The sequence below is a fragment of the Carcharodon carcharias genome, chromosome 9 (assembly GCF_017639515.1).
Source record: "Carcharodon carcharias isolate sCarCar2 chromosome 9, sCarCar2.pri, whole genome shotgun sequence".
NCBI lineage: Eukaryota > Metazoa > Chordata > Chondrichthyes > Lamniformes > Lamnidae > Carcharodon > Carcharodon carcharias.
Genome location: NC_054475.1, coordinates 78,626,310 through 78,647,904, shown reverse-complemented (window position 1 = coordinate 78,647,904; position 21,595 = coordinate 78,626,310).

Sequence of the window (21,595 nt, the reverse complement as noted above, 5' to 3'; positions counted from 1 at the left end):
ATAAAAGTGGGCCAACACTATACTCTCACCATTATGGATGTGGCTACCTGATTCCCAGAGGCCACCCCCCCCAAGAACTATCTCTGCCAAGGAAGTGGTAGAGGGGTTAACCCAATCCTTTACCCAATAAACTCAGCTGCCTGCTAGGATCCAGCTGGATCAAGGAATAAATTTTATGTCCAGTATTTTTCAATAGGCCATGGGTAATCTGGGTATAACCCAGTTATGGTCCTCAGCCTATCAGCCACAATCACAAGGGGCTTTAGAACGGTGCCATTAGACCCTCCAGGATGATGATGGGGGGCACACTGCCCTCAGTGCCCCCATGACTGGGGCAAAGGGTTGGGGTTTCTTCTGTTTGTCACACAGGGTTCACCCAATGAGTGGCCTGGCTTTGGCCTCTTTGAATTAGTTTATGGACATGATGTGAGGCATCATCTTATAAAGGGTTTTAGAGCACAGTGAAGAGCCTTCCATGTTAGACCACACATCCGTGTTCAGGAAGTGGCTCTCGAGAGTCTGTGTTGCAGCTCAGGCGGACCTTAAAACCTCCCAGACAGCAATGAAAAGGCAGGCAAGTAAACATGCCAAAACCACAACATTTCAGCCAGGAGACAATGTGTTAGTGCTACTATAAACACAAGGTGAACCACTAAAAACCCAGTTCAGTGGCCTGTACAGAGTGGTAAAGAGATTAGGTAAGGTGACTTATATAATTTTCACCACAGGCTATAGTAGAAAGCAAAGGCTTTGTCACGTCACTGTGTTGATGATGTATCACAGTCGGGAAAGGGACAAACAAGCACAGGTCTGTCAGGCAGTCTGGACAGAGGAGGACAAAAGGGATAATGAGGATGAAGCAGAGGGAGGCCTGGGCAATTCCCAAAATGAACATCTCCAATCCAGTTAGCTAACACCGAAATATTAGGAAGATTAGACACCGTGCTCTCCTATTTAAACTCAGAACAGAGAGAAGACTGATGAGGCTGCTAACAGTTTTTAAAGAGACCGTAGGGACAAACCAGGGTGCACAACCCTAGCCCTATACCATGTGGATGTAGGAGAGACCCCTCCCATAAAGTAAAATCCCTTGGTCCTGAGAAACGGACACAGGTTTGGGAATAAATTCAGCATGTGTTGGAGCACAACCCAGTTGAGCCCACTCAAAGCAGCTCAAACCTGGCTGTGTTTGTATCTAAGCCCAATTTCCCAACCAGGCTCTGCATTGACTACAGAAAAGTTAATGTACTGATTCCTACCCAATTCTCTACCTGGAAGACTATATCGATAGAATAGGGAACATCACCTATATAACAAAGTTAGAGCTGTTAAAAGGATACTGGCAGGTTCCCTTAACCAGCCAAGCTAAAGAGATCTTGGCTTTCATCCCCCCAGCCGTGCTTATTCCAATGCCAAGTTATACGTTCAGATTAAGAAATGCCCCAGCCACCTTCCAAGGCTGATGAACATTAGACAAGTATTAGACAGATGTTAGACAAGCCAAAAGGATCTTCTGCTTAGCACACAAATGAGTAATGTAGCATATGAATTTCAGCAGCAGTGTGATGCCAGCTGCCCGGCCATATGTCCCAAGGACTAGTGGATTGTATCAAATAGCACGTCCCTTCAGCTGTTCGCAATAGGCAGAGTACTGTCCATACTCAACCCACCTGTGCTTGCAAAGCTCAGAACATAATGTATAACATTTGATGTGATTCCACAATTGGGCAGCACTTTCTGAACAATCCTGACTGTGCTAAGAATTACACCAACAACTAATTTAAGATTATCAGCCAGGCTTGTAATGTAGCTCACTTATACTTACTAGGAGTGAGATATATTCATATGCAGGGACCTGCCCTCTGCAGTCAAAAGGGATTTCTCCAATCATTTCACCTTTTTTGAATAAACAAAAGCATGGGGGCACTAGATCCCTGTTGCATTTGTCATGGCAACTCCTAGGTCAATCAGAGCTTTTTTTTATGCATTCATGGGCCATGGGCATCGTTGGCTGGGCCAGTATTTATTGCCCATCCCCAATTTCCCTTGAGAAGGTACTAGTGAGCCACTTTCTTCAACAGCTGCAGACTGTGTGGTGTGGGTATCCCAAAGTGCTGTTAGGGAGGGAGTTCCAGGATTTTGACCCAGCGACACTGAAGGATTTGTGATATGTCTCTAAGTCAGTATGATGAGTGGCTTGGGGAGGAACTTGTAGGTGGTGCTAACTTGTCAACCAATCAGCATCCCTCTTCTCATACCGTATATATGATTGTTCTCTCTGAAATTTGGCATTGTTGTGACTATCCTGGTGAGCGTAAGATAAAAAGCTTCAAAAGCATGTCTCTTTTCTTTCAACAAGACTCAAATTCTGTACTTTCCAAGGTCTCAATGCAAGGATGCCAAATTTCAAACAATCACAGCAATTTATGCTTCAGGAAAAAAAGGTGCTGATTTGTTGGCAAGTTGACTCTAATTGGCCAAGGTGTTGCCATTGAGAAAGCATTGGGAAACTATAGGCTTCACAAAGTCCTGGGTAATTAAAAATAAATACAAGGCTTGAACATATTCCTTTTGTTTGCATAGAAAGGGTCCTTGAGTATAATTGTATGCCACTTCTAGCAAACATTATGAGCTCAACAGATTATCTTAAATTGGCTGTTAGTGTAACTATGAGCACATTCAGGATTGTTCAGCAAGTGCTGCCTAATCATGGAATAACATCTAACAGCAAACGTTTTGTTCAGGGTTTTGCAAGTGCAGACTGATTGAGTACGGTCTGTACTTTGTCTATTATGAACAACCGAAGAAACATGCTAGATAAAGGCAAAATACTGTGGATGCTGGAAATCTGAAACAAAAACTAAAAATGCTGGAAAAACTCAGCAAGTCTGACAGCATCTGTGGAGAGAAAGACAGACTTAACATTTTGAGTCCGTATGACTCTTCTTCAGAGCTAGAGAGAAGTAAAAATGTGGTGAAATATATACTGTTTAATGGGGTGGGACAGGCGAAGCTGGATAGAAGGCCAGCGATAGGTGGAGACAAAGGAGAAATTGCAAAAGATGTCATAAACAATAGGTTTAAGGGGTGTTGATGGTGGTGATACTGGCTAAAGGAGGTACTAATGGTGACATGAAGAGTAGAAAGCAGAGTGAGCAAGTGACAGACAGCCCTAGTGGGGGGTAAGGTGGAGGGAGGGGACGGTGGTGGAAAAAAAGATAGAAAATAGACTAAAAGGTGGGAATAAAGCAATGAATAAAAATGGAAATAAGTTTAAAAACTAATAATGCTAATAAAAATAAGTGGAAAATATATATATATAAATTAAAAAATGAAAATGAACATTGAAAAAAGGGGATCAAAAAGGAGTGGAGATGGAGGAGAGAGTTCATGATCGGAAGTTGTTGAACTCAATGTTAAGTCCGGCAGGCTGTAAGGTACCTAGTCGGAAGATGAGGTGCTGTTCCTCCAGTTTGCGTTGAACTTCACTGGAACATTGCAGCAGGCCAAGGAGGGACATGTGGGCATGAGAGCAGGGTGGGGTTTGAAATTACAAGAGACAGGAAGTTCTGGGTCATGCTTGCGGACAGACAAAAGGTGTTCTGCAAAGCGGTCACCCAGTCTGCTTTTGGTCTCTCCAATGTAGAGGAGACCACATTGGGAGCAACGAATGCAGTAGACTAAATTGAGGGAAGTGCAAGTGAAGTGCTGATTCACTTGAAAGGAGTGTTTGGGCCTTTGGACGGTGAGGAGGGGCAAGTAAAGGGGCAGGTGTTGCACCTCCCGTGGTTGCATGGGAAGGTGCCGTGGGAGGGGGTTGAGGCATTAAGGGTGATGGAGGAGTGGACTAGGGTGTGCTGGAGCAAATGGTCCCTACAGAATGCTGATGTGGGGGGATGAAGGTAAGATGTGTTTGGTGGTGGCATCATGCTGGAGTTGGTGGAAATGATGGAGGATGATCCTTTGAATGCAGCGGCTGGTGGGGCGAAAAGTGAGGACCAGGGCGACCCTGTCATGGCTCTGGGAGGGAGGAGAAGGCGTGAGGGCAGAGTCGTGGGAGATGGGCTGGACATGGTTGAGGGCCCTGTCAACCACCGTGGGTGGGAAACCTCGGTTAAGGAAGAAGGAAGACATGTCAGTGGAACTGTTTTGGAAAGTGGCATCATCAGAACAGATGCAATAGGGGCAAAGGGACTGAGAGGATGGGGCGCAGTCCTTACAGGAAGCAGAGTGTGAGGAGCTGTAGTCGAGATAGCTGTGGGAGTCGGTGGGCTTGTAATGGATATTGGTGGACAGTCTATCACCAGAAATTGAGACAGAGAGATCAAGGAAGGGAAGGGAATTGTTGGAGCTGGACCATGTGAATGTGATGGAGGGGTGGAAATTGGAAGCAAAATTGATATATTTTTCAAGGTCCAAATGAGAGCATGAAGCAGCACTGAAACAGCCATCGGTGTGCCAGAGAAAGAGTTTTGGGAGGGGGCCTGGGTAGGATTGGAGTTATTAGTACTAACCATACAATCGCAGAAGATGCAACACCTGTCCTTTTATTTCCTCCCTCCTCACCGTCCAAGGGCCCAAACACTCCTTTCAAGTGAAGCAGCATTTCACTTGCATTTCCTTCAACCTGGTCTGCTGCATTTGCTGCTCCCAATGCGGTCTCCTCTACATTGGAGAGACCAAACGGAGACTGGATGACTGCTTTGCAGAACACCTTTGGTCTGTCCGCTAGCATGGCCTAGACCTTCCTGCCCCTTGCCATTTCAATGCACCACCCTGCTCTCATGCCCACATGTCCATCCTTGGCCTGCTGCAATGTTCCAGTGAAGCTCAACGCAAACTGGAGGAACAGCGCCTTATCTTCCAAAGAAACATGCGGTTTGATTCAATCAGCCAACTGTTGGGATGTACGGCTTTCTCCATGGCAATTTCTCAACCTGTCAGAGTCAACCTGTCTACCAAGCAGCACTCTTTTCTCCTGTGGTATAAATTATGAACATTTGAAATTTGGAATTCTTGTGTTTGTCCCGATGAGTGCGAGGTAAAAAGTTTTGTCAACATGACTCTCTTTGCAGCAATATTCAAGTTCTGTACTAGCAAACAACATATTTATTTATGTCACATTATGTTTTGTATTGTTATTATCAAATGACAATACAATTACTCATATTGGATTAAAACTGCTGGAAAAACACAGCATCCAAGGAGAGGGAAACAGAGTTAACTTTTTGAGTCCAATATGACTTATCTTCAGAGCTGAATAGGATTCACATTAAAACACACCGATTCTGGCAAATGGGAAATATAAAAAGAATAGCAAAGGATGAAAAAGCAGATAGTAAGAGCTACAAAATAGAGTATGAAAATAAGTTTACAAGGGATATTAAAATCAACACAAACATTTTACAATTATATCAGGAAGAGAGTATTCAGGAACAATGAGCGTCTCTTGACATTTGTTAACAGTGATATTGCCAATGAAAATTAGGATATATTGAATAATTATGACTCTTCCACCATTATCTCTGGTTATGCCCTGTTCCACCAGCAGAACAAACCCACCATAATGGTGAGGGGATGGCCCTGGGATCCTGAAAATGATGCTGGATTTTATGGGGTGCCTTGCTCCCACCAATCTGCTAAAAAAGTTGATGGTGAGCCAGGCACATTCTTAACAGCTGCCCAACAGCTTCTTAATGCTGGGAGGAAGTCCCAGTTTGGAGAGCTGCCTGCCAATGGGATGACTAGAAGCTCCTTATATTCCCAGCAGGGCCAGGCTGGAGTGGTGGTCTCAGCTGGGGCTACAGATAGTGCCTAATGGAGATGGTCGCTGGAGCTGGACACCAAGGAAAGTGGGTGGGCGGGTGAGTAGGGTAGGATTTCACTGGAGATCAGACTGTCAGGCCCCAATGAGGGATTGAAGGGTGTTGGGCATTGGGAGGTCATGGGAGGGCAAAGGGGAAAGGATGACTTGGGGAGGGGAGGGGATGGTGAGGTGAGCTCTGATGGGCCCAAGTGACCCACAAAGAAGATATTCCTGACCCACCTCCCCACCTCCACTTACCCAACACTAGTCTGTGCAACTAAAACTGCTGGGCTCCCTGTCTGGTGTGGGACTCTCCCTGCTGTGGTTAAGATACCAGTTAGAGTGGGTGAGGTCCTTAAATACCCATTATTTGTCCAGTGAATGGTCTAATTGGACATAAGGGTCGGTGGACTGTCCAAAGCATCCCCACCCCTTTACAATTTGACACAGGTTGGATGTGGGTGGGTAAGTAGCAGGTAGACTATTCACTGGATTTGATGTGCATTCCCACTTTCAAACCTGTTACATGGGGCCTTAAAATTCAGCCCAATGACTCTGAAACCAAATGAAATATGTCACCAGCTGAAATGTAGACAAGAGAGCCTCAGGCTGATTACCACTCCCCCTCAGCTGATGAATCAGTGCTCCTCCATATTGAACAGCTCTTGGTAGAGGCACTGAGGGTAGCAAAGGCAAAGAATGTACTCTGGGTGGGGGATTTCAATGTCCATCATCAAGTGACTCAGTAGCACCACTGCTGACCAAACTGATTGAGTTCTGAAGGACATAGTTGCCAGACTGTGGCAGGTGGTGAGAGGATCAACAATAGGCCAAAACCTATTTGACTTTGTCCACACCAATCTCCCTGATGCAGGTGCACAAGTCCATGACAATATTGGTAGAAGTGTTCACTGAGAGTCCTTGTGGAGTTAAAGTCCCAGCTTCACACCATGGATACCGTCCATTGTGTTATTTGGCAAACTAGTAGACAAAATTGATAGATTAAAAGAAGATCTATCAGCTCAAATTTGGGTGTCCATGAGGCTCTGTGGGCCATCATCAGCAGAATTGTATTTGAACACAATGGCCTCATAACCTCTTGGACAAGCAGATCCCTCAGATGTCAACCTGGTGAAGCTACAACACAAGACTACATGCATGCTAAACAGTAGAGTGTCATGATAGAGACAAAGCTACGTAATTCAATAATAGGAGGATCAGATCAAAGCTTTCTTTTCAGCCGCATCCAGTTGTGAATGGTGGTGGACATTTAAAAGATTAACCGGAGGAGGAAGATGTTCCACAAATATCCCCACCCTCACTGATGGGGGAGCCCAGAACATCAATACAAAAGACAAGGCTGAGCATTTGCAATCATCTTCAGCCAGAAGTGTGAGTGAATCTCATCCTCCTCTATAAGTTTCCATCATAAAAGAAACCAGTCTTCAGTCAAATTGATTCACCCCACATGATTTCAAGAAGCAGCTGAAGGCACTGGATACAAAAAAGGCTATTGCCCTGATAACATCCTAGCTTTAGAACTTGTGCTCCAGAATTGGCTGCAATCCAAGCCAAGCTGTTCCAACAGAGCTACAACACCGACATTTACCTGCAAAGTGGATAATTGCCCAGCTATGTTCTGTCCATAAAAAGCAGGACAAATCCAATCTGGCTAATTACCACCCCATCAGTCTAGTAATGGAAGAGGTTATAAGTGCTAACTAGCAACATTTGTTCAGCAACAAATTGCACACCAATCCTCAGTTTTGGTTTAACCTGGGTCATTTGGTTGCAGACTTTATTACAGCCTTGATCCAAACATGGACAAAAGAGTTGAATTCCAGAGGTGAAATGAGAGTGACTGTCCGTGATATGAAGGCAGCATTTGACTGAGTTTGAAAACATGGAACACAATGAAACTGAAATCAATGACAATCAGGGGTAAAACTCTTCACCATTTGGAGTCATACTTAGGACAACAGAAGATGGTTATGATCTTGGAGGCCAATCACCTCAGCCCCTAGATACTGCTGCAGGAGTTCCTCAGGATGGTGTCCTAGGCTGAACCATCTTCAGCTGCTTTGTCAACGACCTTCCCTCCATCATAAGGTCAGAAGTGGGGATGTTCACTGATGCTTTCACAGAGCTGGGTATTAGTTACACAAGTTTTTGTTGTCATTGTTGCCTCAAATAGCCTAAGTTTTCTTCCAGGAATATCGGAAAAGAAGCAGGCCACTCTGCTGCTTGAGTGTCTTTCACCTTTCAATGACATCATGTTGATCTGTGACCTAACACCACCTTGGATCCTTGCTCCAGATATCCCTAAATATATTTGGTTAACGAAAATCTATCAATCCCGGTTTTAAATTTAACAGCTGACTAAGCTTCAATTACTATTTTCAGGGGAGAGTTTCAAACTTTCATCACCCTGTGTGTATCCTTTGTGTTTCCTAATTTAACTCCTGAAAGGTTCTCTCTAATTATTTAACTATGACCCCCTAGTCCGAGGCTCCTCTACCAGGGGAAATGATTTCTCTATCTACACTATCTGTTCCCTTTAATACCTAAAAAATTAAATTAAACCACTGCTAACATTCCAGGTGGGTGTTGGACTGGGTGTGGAGGGTGTCGGACTGGGTAAGGGGAATGTCAGACTGGGTGAGAAGGGTGTCGGACTGGGTGAGGAGGGGGTGTCGGACTGGGTGAGGAGGGGGTGTCGGACTGGGTGAGGAGGGGGTGTCGGACTGGGTAGATTAGAGGGTCCAAAGTAAAAGCTTAATGTTGCTAACGGGCCATTTCCAATGTTTACTTTCTTTTCATGGCTGTCTGAATCATCCCGATATGATGGAACTGATTTGAAATGCGAGAGAATGTAGAGATATATTTGATTTATTCTCGATCAGTTAGTGCAGATTAGATTCCATTAGAGTCTGACAGTTTAAAGAAGGTGCATGTTGGATCCTGGTCACCAGTTTGTTGGGACTTATGGATCCAGGTTGCACACTTGTACCATAGACAGAGTAGGTCAGTAACCACTTCTTAGGTGGAACACATTCTGTTTATTTCAAAGGTATTCAGCAGCTACACTTGTGTGCTTTCAACTCAAATCTTGACTCTAACTATAGACTACTGACTACTGAGGTAGCCCACGCTACTTTTCTATTGGATACTAAGATGATGTGATCTTCCATAATAATATTCTTCTTAAAGGTATATTATGCATCAGATTACCACATCCCTCCCCCTTCACTCAGAAATACATTTTACAGTTACAATTACGATTTTCTCAAAATATCAAATTATTTACACATTTTACAAATGCAGCCTTTCTGGGGGTTTCCTTATCCATGTAGAATGTCTCAGCTCTACAGCTTCAGATGCTTTGTCAGGAGCCTCCTTTTCTGGTGTTGCCTGAACCTCAGATTCTTCAGTGGGCACCTGCAAATCTGTTTCCTCAACTCTTGCAGATAAGCCGACCCTTCAGGCACATCTGTACTCAGCTGGGTTCTCTCAACAGGAAACGTTGACTTGGTTGTGAACACTGGTGGAATCATTTCTTGGTGATTTGTTTCTCTCCTCCTAATATAATCTGCATGTCTCCAAATGACTCAGTCTTTCACCTTCACTTGGTAAGAAAGAGGTCCAGCCACTGCACTTATTTCAGTCGATAACCACTTTGGTCCTTCTCCAAAATTCTTCACATATACTGTCTCTCCCACAGTAAATTTCCTCTCATGACTATGCCAGTCATGTCTAGTTTTCTGACTTCCCTGACTCCTTTCTACCTTCCCCCCCCTAAATTTCTCATTATTAAGCTCAATCTTGTCCTGAGACGATTTTCATCAATAACTTCGCAGATGTGACACCTGTTGTGTGCGAGGTGGTCCTATAATGGAAAAGAAAGCATGCTAGCTTGATTGCTATGGAACCGCCAGTTAATTTCTTCATGCCAGACTTGAATGTTTGAATTGTCCTTTCATGCTCCCCACAATAAGATGCCATCTTGGCTGGTTATTTTATGTCTTCTGTTAAAATATGGTTTCATTTCATAAGTTACCTGCTCTTATGACCAACCATGGAGAACTTGTTCTTGTACTTTGGATAAGACTGGGTTTCAACTTGTCCAATCTCTGATCTATCTAGCACATACCAGTGATGAATTTAAGAATTTCAACAATAAAATGAATTCTTGAGAGACTGGGACATCCTCATTTTTTTTTGTGAGGGCAAATGACTCAGTGCAGCAACATTTGCAATTTGACTTCCAGACATGTGGATGAAAGTATACTCATGTATGTTGCCAGGATCAACACCCACCTTTGTATTCTTGCTGAGGTTGTGGGTGGTATGGCCTTATCCTTACTGAACAATCCTAGCAATGGCTTGTGGTCTGAAACTATAGTAAAATGGCGGTCATGTACATACTGGTGAAATTTCTTGACAAAGATGATTGACAGGCCTTCTTTTTCAATCTGTGAGTATCCCTTTTCCGCTGTGGTGAGTGTTCTTGATACATATCCAACAGGCCATTCTGAGCCATCACCCATTCAATAGGAGAGCACTGCCCCCACTCCATAGGGAGATATGTCACATGTCAACACCAATCCTTTCCTCGGTGACCCAAATAGATTACCTCCCTCGCTTGCAACATGCAATTTTCTATTTTTAAATGCACTTCAACCTGCAAGAAACATTTTAAAACTTCTTCTGAGTTTTCCAAATGTTCCTTTTCAGTGAATCCTGTCCCCAGAACATCGTCTAAATAACGTACAACATGGGGTAGTCCCTGCAGTAAACTTTCCATTCTTCCCTGGAATATGGCGCAAGCTGAGGAGATGCCAAAAGGCAAACGGGTATATTGTGTGTATTAATTGTGACAAATTTCCAGGAGGCTTTCTCTAACTCTAATTGTTGATAAGCATGACTCATATCAAGTTTCATGTAGGCAGCTCCAACTACCAGCTTAGCATAAAGGCCTTCCATTTTTGGTATAGTCCAGCTTAGCCACTTATTAACAGTCAATTTGTAATCTCCACAAATTCGAACACTTTGGTCGGGTTTAAATACGGGGACAATTGGTGCTGCCCATTCGGAGAACTGCACAGGTTGTATAACTCCCAATTTCTCTAATCTGTCCAGCTTGGTATCAACCTTTTCCCCGCAATGCATAAAGTACTGGTCTTGCCTTCATGAATCGGGGCATCGCCATTGGATCCACATGAATTTTTGTTTGCAGCCCCTGGATCTTCCCAAGTTCGTCCTTGAAGACTGAGGCGTATTTTTGCAGTTGCTCTGGTAACCCACTTGCTCTCAGCTGGAAAATTTCAGCCCGTTTTAACTTTAGCCAGTTTCAACCAAGGAAGTTTGGCCCCTTGCCTGCTACCACTATCAATGGTATTTTTACCGATTGGCTTCCGTAATGGACAGTAACTCTGCATAAGCCTTTGACTTGGATGACTTCACCCGTGTTAGTTTTTAATTTGGCATCTGTTTCTTCCAAATTTAATTTATGTTCCCCATAATTCAGATATTTGAAGATGTGTTCATCAATCACTGTAGTGGAAGCGCCTGTGTCCACTTCCATTCTAATAGGTCTATCATTTACCCTCACTGTTACAAACATTGGTTCTGTTTTCCCAACCTTTAAGTTATGCAATGAATATATATCTGAATCTGTTACTTCAGGCTGTCCTACACTGTAAATCTCACAGGGTTTTTTCTTTTGTTTGAAAGTCTCCCTGATTCTTTCCTCACACTGTCTCATTAGGTGTCCGTTTCGATTACAATAAAAACATTTGATTTTTTTAAAGTGCCAATCATTATAAGATTGTCTGTTTCCACCTCTCTTGCCATTTTTCCATGTTTTTGCTGCTAAGTTGCTTCTTTTTATTTATCTGCTAGCGGTAGCTGTTTCTCACTTCTCGACAGAGCCTTGCATTTTCGCGTCCTTTTTGGCTGGGGCTTCCTACCCAACGCGGAGGATGATGCCATTTTGTGCTCTCTGTATGGCTTCCAGACCCCTTGCTGTGCTTTCCATGGCCAGTACTCTCTCTAGCACCTTCTTAAAATCCAAATTTGTTTCAGACTCTAATCTCTTCTGAATCATGTCCTCATTTACACTGCACACTAAAAGATCTCTGAGCATATCATTTAAAGGTGTACCAAACTCACAATGTTCTGTTAACTGTTTCAAACTTGCCACATGACAAGCAACTGTCTCCCCCGGGGTTCTATTTCTTGAGTTAAATTTGAACCATTGCATCATTACCGAGGGCTTTGGCTGGTAATGACCTTTTACAAGATCAATCAGTTCCTCAAAACTTTTCGGATCAGGGGCACCGGGTGCCATCAGACTGCGAATAAATTCATAGGTTTTACTCCCACATGTGGATAAGAGGATCGCTCGCCACTTCTCTTCCCCCACATTGTCATTCATTTGGAAAAAGAATGCAAGGTGTTCGAAATAATGAGGCCAGTCGTCCGTGGCTGGATCGAAAGGATCAATACTTCTGAACTGTGGCATTCTGTGAAGGGATTGCTTCGACGAATAGGACAGAAATTCTACTTACAATTACCGTGCGAGGTATAGCCCAATTTAGTTTCTCTTGATTTCTTTCATTAACTTGTTTTATTCCCTAAACCAGTTTATTGTATCTTTGCATTTTCCACACTTTTACTTGCTTTTCCTCATCACCAGTTTGTTGGATCCTGGTCACCAGTTTGTTGGGACTTGTGGATCCAGATTGCACGCTTGTTTTGGGATGGCTGAGTTGGTACAATAGACAGAGTAGGTCGGTAAACATTTCTTAGGTGGAACGCATTCTGTTTATTTACAAAGGTATTCAGCAGCTACACTTGTGTGCTTTCAACTCTATCTCTATACTACAGACTCTAACTATAGACCACTGACTACTGAGGTGGCCCACGCTACTCTTCTATTAGATACTAAGGTCGTGTGATCTTCCATTACAACATTCTTCATAAAGGCAAATTACATATCAAATTGACACAATGTAGTTTGGCATCAAATTGATCCCAGTTATCTTTTTAAGATGTAAAATGGAAAACAGTGAAAAAATGTGAAGCAAACATTGTTTGTGTTAGGTAGGAGGGGTGAAGGTGAATTGGCAGGATTGAACTGTCAACATATTTAAAAGCAAATGGTCTTTTGTAAATTTAAGTGTGGGTTGCAATTTACATTTCCAGCAGGGCAACGTGTAGAGCCCTGAGACACTGCTGTCTCTGAGACCAGTATTTAGAATAAGGGAGCAGGGGTGATTGCAAAGCAAAATGAATTAAAAGTACCGATTACAAAGTGCCACAGCGATAGGTTTCCAGCTGTGTATTATATATTTCATTTAGGAAAGTGGTGAGGAATATAGATAGTGTTTTGTGGAAAAGAAACCAGCATCAACAACTTCCAACATCTTTTGATTTATCCTGGAGAGTAGGTGTTAGTGCAAAGGCCACTTTTCTGCTCATCCCTAGTTGTCCTTGAAGAGGTGGCAATGAGCTCTCTCCATCAACAGCTACCATCAATAGTAATTTGATGCAACTGAGTGGATTGTCAGGCCAGCTCAGAGGGCATCAAGAGTTAATCACATTGGTATGGGACTGGAGTAACAGAGAGATTGCACTGGGTAAGATCATCAAGTTTCCTTCCTTAAAGGAGATTAGTGAATGAGTTGCACTTTTACCACAATCTAAGAGCGTCATGGCCACTTTTACTTTGACCACACTTTTAAAAACACAGCTCAAAATTCTCAAAGTGCCATTGTGAGATTTAACATAGAAACTAGGAGCTGGAGTAGGCCATTCAGCCCTTCAAGACTACTCCGCCATACAGTATGATCATGGTTGATCCTCTATCTCCATGCCATATTCTCGCTTTCTCTCCATACGCCTTGATGCCCCTAATATCCAAAAAAAATATCAATTTCTTTCTTGAATATACTCAGTAACCTGGCCTCCACAGCCGTCTGTGATAGAGAATTCCACAGGTTGGCCACCCTCTGAGTGAAGAAATCTTTCCTCATCTCAGTCCTAAGTGGCCTGCCTCATATCCTGAGACTGTGGCCCCTGGTTCTAGACTCCCCAAGGGGAAACATCCTCCCTGCACCTAGTCTGTCTAGCCCTGTTAGAATTTTATTTGTTTCAATCAGATCCCCTCTCATTCTTCTAAGCTGTAGTGAATACAGGCCCCGTTGAACCAATCCCTCCTCAAACGATAGTCCTGCCATCCCTGATATCAGCCTAGTGAATAGTTGGGACCCAAGCACTGATCTCTGCAGTACACCACCAGTCACTGCCGGCCATCCGGAAAAAGATTCATTTATTCCCACTCTGTTTCTGGCCTGTCAACCAATTCTCAATCCATGCAAGTATATTACCTCTGATCCTACGTGCTTTAATTTTGCCCATTAGCCTCTTAAGTGGGACCTTATCCAAATACACCACATAGATAAGGGGTTCCCCCTCATCTACTCTCCCAGTTACATTCCCCAAAAACTCCGGCAGATTAGTTAAGCATGATTTCCCTTTCATAAACCCATGCTGACTTTGTCTACGCCCATTAATGCTTTTCAAGTGTACTGTTACCATGTATTTTATAAGATTCTAGCATTTTCCCCGCTACTGATGTTAGGCTAACTGGTCAGTAATTCTGTGTTTTCTCTCCCTCCTTTTTTAAATAGTGGGGTTACATTTGCCACCCTCCAATGTAGACACTGCTCCAGAGTCTATAGAATTTGGGAAGATGACCACCAATGCATCCAATATTTCCAGGGCCACTTCCTTTAGTACTCTAGGATGTATATTATCAGGCCCTGGGGATTTTTAAGCCTTTAACCTCATTAATTTCTCGAGCACCATTTTTTTTTTACTAATACTGATTTTCTTCAATTCCTCCCTCCCACTAGACCCTTGGTTCCCTGGCATTTCTGGGAAAATATTTATGTCCTCTTTTGTGAAGACAGAACCAAAATATGTGTTCAATTCTTCTGCCATTTCTTTGTTCCCCATTATAGTTTCCCCCATTTGTCTTTGCTTATCTTTTTCTCTTCACATATTTCTAGAAACTTTTACAGTCAGTTTTTATGTTCCCTGCAAGTTTACCCTCATATTCCATTTTCCCCTTCTTGATCAATCTTTTTGTCAACTTTTGCTGAATTCTAAAGTGCCCCCAATCCTCAGGCTTGCTGCTTTATCTGGTAATTTTGTCTGTCTCTTCTTTGGATCTAATACTATCCCTAATTTATTTTGTAATCCATGGTTGAGCCACCTTTCCTTCTTATTTTTGCACAGGACAGGAATGAATAATTGTTGTAATTCCTGCATATGTGCTTTAAATATTAGTAATTGCCTATCCACTGGCAACCCTTTTAGTAAGGTTCCCCAATCTATCATTGCCAACTCATGCCTCATATCCTCATAGTTCCCTTTATTTAGATTCTGGACCCAAGTTTCAGACTCAACTTCTTCACCCTCCATCTGAATGGACAATTCCATCATTTTATGCTTGCTCTTCCCTAAGGCACAACAAGATTGGCAATTAATCCTTTATCATTGCACAATACTCAGTCTAGGATATCTAGTTGGTTCCTCAACGTATTGGTCTAAAGATTCATCACGTACACACTCCAGGAAATCATCCTCCACAGTATTATTGCTAGTTTGGTTTGTCCAATCTATATGCAGATTAAGGTCATCCATGATTACAGATGCATCCTTATTGCATGTGCCTCTAATTTCCTGTTTAATGCCTTCCCTTAAATCTCCGTTAATGTTTGGGGGCCTATAAACAATGCCTACCAATGTTTTCTGCCCCTTGGTGTTTCTTAACTCCACCCAAACTGGTTCCACATCATGATTTTCTGAGCCAATATCCTTCCTCACTATTGCATTGATTTCCTCCTTTACTTTCAGTGCTACCCCATCTCCTTTCCCTATTTGTCTGTCCTTCCTAAATATTGAATACCCCTTGATGTTTGGTCACCCTGCAGCCATGTCTCCATAATTGCAACTACATCATAGCTGTTTATATCTACTTGTGTTGTTAATTCATCTACCTTATTGTGAATGCTCTGCTCATTAAGGTACAATGCCTTTAGACTTGTCTTTTTAACCTTCTTAGTCATCTTAACTTTATTTTGCACTATGACTCCATTTGTTTATCACCCTTGTTTTTTCTGCTTCCACTTTTGTTTCTTACTTTTCTGTCTTTTGTTTCTATCCTTGTTTGCCCCTCCTCTGTTTCCTTGCTCAGGTCCCCATCACCCTGCCATTCTAGTTTAAACCCTCCCCAACAGTACTAGCAAACACACCCCCAGAGGCACTGATCCTGGTCCTGCCCAGATGCAACCTGTCTTGTTTGTACTGGTCCCACATTCCCCAGAATTGGTCTCAATGCCCCAGGAATCTGAATCCCTCCCCTCTACACAATTTCTTCAGCCATGTATTCATCCAATATGTCCTATTATTTCTACTCTCGCTAACACGTGGCACTGGTAGTAATCCTGAGATAACAACCTTTGAGGTCCTATTTTTAAATTTACATCCTAACTACCTATTTTCAACTTGTAGGACCACATCCCTTTTTTTAACGTATGTCACCGGTACCAGTATGTATCTAGACCACTAGCTGTTCACTGTCCTTCAGAATGTCCTGCAGCCTCTCCAAGACATCCTTGATCCTGGCACCAGGGAGTCAACATATCACCCTGGAGCCTCTTTCATGGCCACAGAAATGCCTGTCTGTTCCCAATACTGTTGAATCCCCTATCACTATAGCCCTATCACTCTGCTTCCTCCCCTTTTGTGTGACAGAGCCACCCATGGTGCCATGGACTTGGTTACTGCTGCTTTCCCCTGAGAAGTCACCTCCCCCAACAGTATCCAAAAGGGTTTATCTGTTAGAAGTGGGAATGGCCACAGGGGACTCTTACACTACCTGCCATCCTTTACTCTGCCTGGTGGTCACCCATCCCATTTCTGCCTATTCAGTCTTTACCTGTGACCACATCACTTAACTTGCTGTGCACAACAATCTCAGTATCGTGGATGCTCCACAGTGAATCTACCTGCAGCTCCAGCCCCAGAATACAGTTAGCCAGTAGTTGCAGCTGGACACACTTCCTACACACATGGTCATGACTTCCCACGTAGCGCAGGAGGAGCATATCATGGGTGCGAGCTCTGCTGCCATGACTTCACTTTAGATTAAGCTCATTAGTTAAACCCTTTAAAGAATACTAACTATGCTAGGGGCTCTATTCCACTCCAAACATGTCCACTATAGTCCAAAGACCTCACCATATTTTGTTCAAGCTAATGGACTGCAGCAGTTTACTTAGTACAAAATGTAGGAGCATTCACCTGAACATATTCACCAATCAGCTGCCTCCCCTGCATCATGTCACTTTTTGAGTCGTGATGTCACTTCGAACTCCACCGCCTGAGGGTCTGAGGGTACGCCTCTCCTCTCCGTCCTCAGCCTCTGTTTCTCTCGCCCTTTAATACTGCTCTCGCTGGCCTCTCCTCTCCAGTATCAGCTTTGGTTTCTTGCACCCTTTCATACTACTCTCGCCTGCTTCTCCTCTCCAGTCTCAGCCTTTGTTTTTCTTGACCTTTTATACTGCTCTCGCTGGCCTCTCCTCTCCGTCCTCAGCCTGTGTTTCTCCCGCCCTTTTATACTGCTCTCGCTGGCCTCTCCTCTCCGGTCTCCGCCTCTGTTTCTCGTGCCCCTTTATTGCGCTCTCACTGGCCTCTGTTTACCGGTTTCAGCCTCAGTTTCTCTCACCCCTTTATACCACTTTCACTGGCCTCTCATGCCAGTCTAAAGCTCACCTTCTTCTAACCCTAACAGCAACTTTTAGTTACTTACTAAATTAAAGAAAGACTAGACTTTAGATAGAATTTAACCTTTAGTTTAACCCTTAAGCTCCCTCAGTCACCAAACTCAAATGACTTTTTATTTTTATCGAACAGTGTTTTTATTTTGGATTTCCAACATCCGCAGTCTTTTGCTTTTATCCAACTGAAGCTCTCCACTGCAGACAAACTCAGCACTATAAGTTAGCCTACTTTTATATCTCTGAACCTAGCCCCTAAAAACCTGATTAAGCCAGTTATTTAATTAACTATTACAATTTGCAAGCGGAGTCTGTATGAGCCCTGTTTTAAAGCTGAACTAAAACTCACCTTCCAACTCTAATAGCAACTTTTAGTTAATTGCTAAATTAAAGAAAAAACAGATTTTAGATAAAATTTCACCCTTAATTTAACCCTTAAACTCCCTCAGTTACCAATCTCCAACTGAAACTCTCTACTGCAGCCAAACACAGCACTCCTGTGCAGACCTCATGTAATGCTGCATAATTAGTTCAAGCCTTTGGATTACACATCCCGTAATATCACCTCTTTTCTCGCAAAGCAAGGTTTTCTCCATTGTAAATATAGAATTATCCACTAATTCAGAGAAGCTTAGCTCAGTCATTATTGTGCAGTGGGCTTCGGCTGAGATTTCTCCATGCAGACTAGATACTCGTACAGCCCTCAGACCACACCACACAATCCTACCTTGGAAGTTCTCAGTTTAGAAATCTCTGTAATGGACATGTGCAACAAAATTGCAGGAAAATTGATCAGTCTGCTCAGTGAAGGCGAGGCTGTAACAATGAAGAAATGAAAGATGTCATACTGAGAGAATCATTCATAGCTTTTTGTCAAGGCTTATCCGTGATGCTAAGTAGCTCTTTACCAGATATAGAGAAAAATAGAGGGAGCCTTACTCTATATCTATCCCCATGCCGTACCTGTCCTGGGAGTGTTTGATGGGAACAGAATAGAAGGAGCTTTACTCTGTAAGCGCATGTTCTACCTGCCATGGAAGTGTTGCTGGTGAGAATGCAGAGGGAAATGAAAGCTATATCTAACCCCATCTGTACCTGTCCTGGGAGTGTTTGTTGGGGACAGTGTAGAGGGAGCTTTACTCTGCATCTAACCCCATGCTGTATCTGCCCTGGGAGTGTTTGATGGGGACAGTATAGAGGGAACTTTACTCTGTATGTAACCCCGTGCTGTACCTGTCCTGGGAGTGTTTGATGGGGACAGTGTAGAGGGAGCATTACCCTGTGTCTAACCCATGCTGTATCTGTCCTAGTAGTATTTAATGGGGATGGTGTAGAGGGAGCTTTACTCTGTATCTAATCCTGTGATATACCTGACCTGGAAGTATTTGATGGGGGCAGTGTAGAGAGAGCTTTATTTAGTTTCTAACACATGCCGTACCTGCCCTGGGTGTGTTTGAATGGAATGGTGCAGAGGGACCTTTACTGTGTAACTAACCCCTTTCTGTACCTGTGCTTGGAGAATTTAATGGGACAGTGTAGAGGGAGCTTTACACTGTATCTAACTGTATTAATTATTGTTTTATTTAGTTTGTAATGTACCTTTAAGATTAGTATTTGTTAGGAAAGATCGCATAATTTGTAGTAAACAATAGGAGAGTAGCACAGGCTACCCCAGCAGTCAGTGTAGAGATAGAGTTGGAGTTGAAAGCACACGTGTAGTTGCTGCTAAGTATATTGTAATAAGCTTAAAATTTCCATTCAAGAAGTGTCTGCAGATCAACTCCATCACAAATAGTATGACTCAGCCACTCTACAACAAACTGGCGATTAAGACAAAACAGTATTGCACAGAAGAAATCAAGTTAAAAAGAAATCGGCACTGTACCTCACCCAGTGATTGTAAGTAGCAAGCACCGTTAGAATTGAAGAAGTTATCCCCTTTCAAAATGTCACAATTTTGGAGAATTGATCCTTTTGAACCAGCCACAGACGATTGGTGTCTACACATAGAACACATCATGTTCTTTTCTCAAGCAAACGAGATTATGGGGGAAAAGAAGAGGTGAGCGGTCCTCTTGAGCACTTGTGGAAGAAAAACCTACAGTTTGATTTGAAGTTTGATGGCACCCAGTGCCCCAGATTCTATAATGTTTGATGAATTGGTCGACCTCGTGAAGGGTCATTTTCAACCCAAGCCCTCAGTAATGATGCAGAGGTTCAGGTTTAATTTGCAAAATAGAGCCATGGGTGAGACAATTGCATGCAATGTGGCAAATTTAAAGCAGCTAATGGAACATTGTGAGTTTGGTACAACTCTGAATGATATGCTCAGAGATTGTTTACAGTGTGAAAGAGGACACTATTCATAATAGATTGTTGTCCAAAGTAAATTTGGATTTCAGTAAGGTGCTAGAGATAGCGCTGGCCATGAATAGTGCTGTAAGAGATTCACAAGCAATACAGCGTGTGCAAAATGGCGCCATCCTCCACATCGTGTGAGCAACCTCAGCCGAAACTGGCGCAAACGAGTGAGACTCTGCCGAGAAACGGGAAACAGCCCCCACTAGCCGAAGAATAACGAAAAATTACTTAGCAGCAAAATTGAAGGACAATTATAATACAGGTGGAAATAAACAGTCTTTTAGCGATCAGCAGTTTAAAAAAATCGAATGCTACTATTGTCACAGATATGGACATATAATGAGGCAGTGCAAGGAAAGATTCGAGCAGGCTTGTAAAAGAAGCCCAATGAAATCTACAATGTAGAAGAGCCTGAAACAAAAAATTCTGACGTTTACTTGTTGTTTAATCTGAAAGTTGGAAAGACAGAATCAATATTTGTTACGGTGAAAGTAAATGGCAAACCTGCTAAAACGGAGATAGACACGGGAGCTTCCACTACAGTAGTTGGGGAACATGCCTTCAGGTATGTGAATTATGATGAACATCAATTAAGTTTGGAATGAACAGCTGCAAAGCTAAAAACAAAAATGGGTGAAGACATTCAAGTAACAGGCAAAAGGAGACTAACTGTCCATTATGGCAGCCAATCAGCAAAGCTACCAGTGTTGGTATTGAGGCGCAGGGGACCAAGCCTTCTAGGGCGAAATTGGCTAAAGGAAATCAACATTGGTCACTGGAAAAGAAACTGGAAGCATTCCTGTTCTGAAAAATGAGTGTGTAAGGACTCAACAAGCTGGAGAAATGCAGGCTACCTTAAGCCAAAACTTGGAAGAACAGCAGAAGGAACTCAGAGACTGTGCTTGATGACAGAGTTCGAGATGAGATGAACAACCTTCGCAGGGAAAAAGAAAACCTGCAGAAAGACCTTTACACGCTACAAGATTCCCTCAGGTCAAAGTATGTACCTCAGGAAAAGAATGAAGAGAAACAGAAAGAATTCAACATTTCTCTGAACAAACTGAAGAATGACTTGGTAGAAAAGACACAACAATGTTCAATTTTCCAGGAGGCAGCAAACAAATACAAAAAAGAGAGGGAAGAGCTGAAGAATCAGCTAAATGAAGCCAAAGAGGCTTTGGAAGCAAAAGTCTCAGAATTTCCCAAGAAGCAGACAGATAGTGAAATTTTAGGAGACTCAGACACTGAGCTCAGACAAGTTGAGCTTGCATCTGAGATTAACCTGGCCAATAGTGAAGTCAAAAAGAAGGCCGAGATTAAAGTCTGTGCTATAAAGAAGAAGGCACTTAGGATGAAGATACAGAAATTCTAATAGGGCTTTAATTATGGCAGCATACAAATTCGTACCTAGGTCTGGCAGTGAAATCACAAATGCTGATGCCCTTAGTTGTTTGCCTTTACAAGAAAATGCTGAGCACACCCCAGTTTCACAGGAACTTGTTTTACTGTTAAATTTCTTAGATTCATCGCTGGTATGTGCTCGACAGATCAGAGACTGGACAAGTCGGGGCCCAGTCCT